The 5,279-nt window shown below is 45.5% G+C and overlaps 1 pseudogene; it reads left to right on the plus strand.

The window, feature by feature from the left end:
* LOC107287507 overlaps positions 1-1,507 on the plus strand; it is a 31,347-nt pseudogene extending 29,840 nt beyond the window's left edge.
* The last annotated feature ends 3,772 nt before the right edge of the window (positions 1,508-5,279 follow it).

Consider the following 5,279-nt stretch of genomic DNA (forward strand, 5'->3'; position numbering starts at 1 on the left):
TTGTAGAGAAAACTCCACTCTTGAATGTGTGGAAATGGATTATCTCCTGACCCAAAATGATTGTAAGGAAAATGGGATGGGAAACTGTCAAGGAAGTGGGGAAATATTCCAAGCAAAACCCAGTTTCGGTAACTACCACCTCAGCAATAACATTGACGTTATTCCTCATAAAACGATCCATACAGGAGAGAAAGCTTATAAACCTGTGGACTGTGGAAAGAGCTCTAGGTGTAGTAGTAACCTTAACTACCAGAAAAAGATACGTTCAGGGAAAAAGCCTTATAAATGCACGGACTGTGGAAAAGGATTCGGTTCAAACAGTTCCCTTACTTATCATGAAAGGATCCATAGAGGAGAAAAACCCTATGAATGCCTAGAGTGTGGGAAGAGCTTCATCCAAAGCAGCGACCTTACTTCCCATAAAAGGATCCATACAGGGGAAAAACCATATAAGTGCATGGACTGTGGGAAAAGCTTCAGTTCGAATAGTTCTGTTAATTATCACAAAAGGATCCATACCGGAGAGAGACCCTATGAATGCCTAGAGTGTGGGAAGAGCTTTAGCAAAAGTAGTGTCCTTACTGCACATAGAAGGATGCATACAGGGGAAAAACCCTATAAATGCATAGATTGTGGGAAATGTTTCAGTTTGAACAGTTCCCTTACTTCTCACAGAAGGATTCATACAGGGGAGAAGCCATATAAATGCATAGAGTGTGGGAAGAACTTCAGCAAAAGCTGTTACCTGACTTCCCATAAAAGGATCCATACAGGAGAGAAGCCCTATCAGTGCTTGGAGTGTGGGAAGAGCTTCAGCAAGAGCAGTGTCCTTACTTCCCACAAAAGGATCCATTCAGGGGAAAAACCTTACAAATGTGCAGACTGTGGAAAGACCTTTCATGGGCGTGGGCACCTGATGTCTCATAGAAGGATTCACACAGGAGAGAAACCCTATAAATGTGTGGAGTGTGGAAAGAGCTTCAGTCATAGTGGTTCCCTTACCTCCCATAAAAGGGTCCATACAGGAGAGAAACCTTATAAATGCACGGAGTGTGGAAAGAGCTTCAGTCGAAGCAGTTCCCTTACTTGCCATAGAAGGATCCACTCAGGATTCAAACCTTATATATGCAATCAATGTGGGAAGGGTTTTAGTACAAGCAGCTCTCTTACTTACCACATTAGTATCCACACGGGGAAGAAACTATATCAGTGCACGGAGTGTGGGAAGAGCTTCAGGTTGAAAAGTCACCTAAATTCCCATAAAAGGATCCACACGGGGTTGAAACCATATAAATGTATGGAATGTGGAAAGAGTTTTTCTGAAAACAGGACTCTTATTTGTCATGAAAGAATCCACACAGGGGAGAAAAAATATGCATGCATGGTGTGTGGAAAGAGTTTCATGTGGAGCAATCAACTTACTTCCCATAAAAGGACCCACATGGGGGAGATGCCTTTAGGGACTGAAGTGTCCTTCGTTCATGTAAACAGATCCGCGATGATATGAAACCTTATAAAAGCGTGGAACGCAGACAGAACTTTAGTTGGGAATTGCAAACTGATTCATGTTAAAACACTTGATGTACAGGTCTATATATTGGCAGGACTAATTCCCTGAGGATATCTATCTGACATTATAAATTATTGAGAGAGTGCTGTAAAGCAGAGGCCCCCAACCTTTTGGGCACCAGGGACCGATTACGTGGAGAGAGGTTTTTCCACGCACTGGAGGGGGCGTGGTTTTGTGAGCTGCCTGCATCCCACGGATGGGGCTTTGTGCGGACTGGTTGCTGGCATGCCACGGCCCGGTACTGGTTCACGGACCGAGGGTTAGGGATCCCTGCTGTAAAGCACTATGGAGTGGTATGTAAGTCTAAGTGCTATTGCTATTTGCCTGTTCCACCAGAGCAATAGTGTTGTCCCTTCTCTTAAATATTGCCATCTTGTGCATCCTCAAAACTCGCCTTTTCTGTTGCAGTTTCTGCCCTACGGAACAAACTTTCCGAGATCTGATAGTCTCTGCCCACTTTCCCCTAAAAATGCTTTTTCAGAAGGCAACTGACTTTCTTGTTTTTCTTTGAAGACGTTTTACTTCTCATCCAAGAAGCTTCTTCAGAGCTGAAGAAGCTGCTTGGATGAAAAGCGAAACATCTTCAAAGAAAAACGAAGTCCAGTTGCCTTGTGAAAAAGCACCTTTGGGATAACTATGACCTGGATGACTGAGAATCTCCATAGATGCTCTGTCCCTTTTATCCTTCCAGAGAGCCCTTAAAACATGGGTGCATTAAAGAAGTGAGGCTTTGGCACCTTTTTTTTCTTGTTTGCTTTTATATTGTTTTATACCGTTTTATTAACTGTAAGCCATTCAGTTGTTTTAAGATTGGCAGCTATGCAAATATTTAAAGTTTTAATAAGTATATACAGATTATCCTCACTTATTGACAACAGTAGGGACTGGCAACTCCCATTATTAAACCACATAGTTATAAACTGAAACATCACATGACTGTGCTGGTCTTACATCAGTTGTTCAGTTCCACTTGTAATTGTTAATCAAGTCACCTGTGGTCATAAAACACAATTTGAAATGATTACAACATGTGAGTTCTTGCTGGCCTCCAAATTGACTTTACTTAAGAGAAGCTGGCTAGTTTAATTTTTGATCATGTGCCCTCAAATTAGGGTCAGCTCTTATGACTAGAGACAGGTAATCCTCGACTTATTACAATTGGTTTGGAACTATCACTGCAGAGCAATGTGGCCATTAAGTGAATAATGCCCAATTTTATTATCTTTTTGCCTCAGTCGTTAAGTGAATCTGCTTCCCCCATTAACTGACTAGGTGGGATGGTCACAAAAGGTGAGCACACAACACCAGAATGTTGCAACTATCATAAATACATGCCAACCATGAAGCACCTAAATTGCAACCATGCAGTGGTTGTAAGTGCGAAGTCACTTTTTTCAGTGCCATTGTAACTATGAAAGGTCACTAAACAAATGGTTGTAAATTGAGGGTTACCTGTAGAGATTTTGCCCCAAACAATCTGCCCCTAACTGGGTCCTTTGGGTTTTCCAATGGTGCCTCACTGCAGCTGTAGCTGAGGCAATCTGATGGCACTCTTCAGGGAAGCCATGAGAAATTGCTAGAACCACGGGAAGTAGAAAAAAATCCAATAAAGGTTAGCATTTAAGCACCCCTATGAGGGAGTAAGAAAATCTGCCCAGAGGCAAAGCAAAACTGGCCAAAAGTAATGTGGTGTCATGAACCAATTAAAACTGCTAATGTAACCTGAGAAGATCTATGAGGTCTGTATAAGCTTGACTATGAGGGCACACAGACAGGCACTTGCTTTTGTGACTCTAGTCCCTGGTGTGAATTTTTTACCTCAGTACAGAAATAAAGTTTTAAATATGTTCACACCCACCTCTGTGTGATTACTGGTTCCTCACAGCAGATGAAACAAACCTCTCACCTCTGGGCTGTGTGAATGCACCCACCCTGCAGCTCGACCCCTTTCACAGAGCCCGATTCTTCTTTTATGGCCCTTTCTTCCACTCTTTGCTTGGAGGGAGCTGAGAAATTAAGCCTCTCTCTCTCTCTCTCTGTTGCAGCCTGGTTGGGAGACCAGCAGGAGATCCTATGTCCCAAAGGGAAAGCTTTGAAAAGCTTTCCAGCGTCTGAGGGGAAACAAGGCCCCAGAGACCCCCTTGACAGGACAGATCACCAGAGGATCACTTCTGTCCAGGCTTTTCTCTCACTTCGAGGTGTCAAGCCTAGGGCCAAGCTGGAGGGTGCTGCTGCCTTTCCTCTCTCGGGAGGAGTCTATGTTTGTCTCTCTCTCTCTCCCTCTGTGTGTGTGTGTATGTAAGAGTGAGTGAGTATTTTGTGTTTGTGTGTGCGTAAGTGAATGAGTGTGTTTTGTGTGGTGGTTGTGTATGTCTGTCGGCGAGGAAGGAAGAGTCGCGCCCAGCAGAGAAGCAGCTGAGGAGACCAAGAGGCTCTCTTTTCCCGCCAAAACCTGTCAGGCGCTCCTCTCCCGCCATTGGTTCGCCAGGCTCATGTGACCCGGCGGACTCCCCGCCCACCATCCACGCCCCGCCCCCAGCAGAACGCCCTGGCGTGAGAGGAACATCCTTGCTCAGAGCGCGACTGAGCATGCGCGGCGCCCAGAGGACGCCTGAGGCCCGAGGCTTTATTCCCGACTCAGCCCTGATTGAAAGGTAGAAACGCCGAAGGGCTGCTGCACGAGTGGAGCCTCCCTCCCTCTCTCCCTCAACCTCGAACTGGCGAGTCTGCCTCTCTCCCTTTTCCTCTGCAGGTTCAAAGTTGAATTCAAAGTTGACAAAGACTAGGGGTTGGACTAGATGACCTCCAGGGTCTTTTCCTATTCTATTTCTAAATAATGATGATGATGATGATGATGATGATGGAAGGGACCTTGCAGGTCATCTAGTCCAACCCCTCATCAGGCATGAAACCCTAAAGCACCATGGTCTGGCACCAGTCTGCAGCATGCCAGAAACTGGGCCACGCAAACAAGCAAAGCCCCATCCGTGGGATGCAGGCAGCACGCGAAACCACGTGCTTTCTGGTCCCTGGAAAAAAACTCTCTCCACGGAACCGGTCCCTGGTGCCCAAAAGGTTGGGGGCCACTGCCCTAAGGCTCTTAGCTTGACATGCCCCTGGCCAAAATAGTACCTGAGCTAGAAAGGTAGATTAATATCCTTTATTTAGGCATAAGTAAAAGATGGGTCTCCCAGAGATACAAAATGGAAAGAACTTGAGAAAAGGAAGAAATTGCTTTAGGTACAGGTAAAGTCCTCAACTTATGACCCACAGTGGAGCCCAAAATTTCCGTCGCTAAGTGAGACATTGCAATGGGTTTTGCTCCATTTTAAGACCTTTCTTGCTGTAGTTCTAAAGTGAGTCGCTGCAGGTGTTAAGTTAGTAACACCTGGTCCAGAATGCGGCCGCGCGGGCGGTGTTGGGAGCGACACGTCGCTCCCATGTAACGCCGCTGCTGCGCGAGCTGCACTGGTTGCCAGTGGCCTTCCGGGTACGCTTTAAGGTGCTAGTCACCACCTTTAAAGCGCTCCATGGCATCGGTCCTGGCTACCTCCGAGACCGCCTTCTGCCGCAGATTCCCTCCCACANGCCTGACCTAGGGTGAATTTTAAATAGGGATAATTTTTAATGATTTTAAATAGTCACAGCCACTAATATTTGGATTTTAATTGGTTTTTAGAAGGGGTAATTCTGTATATTGTTTTAACAT

This window comes from Protobothrops mucrosquamatus, unplaced genomic scaffold (genome assembly GCF_001527695.2).
Source record: "Protobothrops mucrosquamatus isolate PMUCROS unplaced genomic scaffold, P.Mucros_1.0 scaffold395, whole genome shotgun sequence".
Taxonomy (NCBI): Eukaryota; Metazoa; Chordata; class Lepidosauria; order Squamata; family Viperidae; genus Protobothrops; species Protobothrops mucrosquamatus.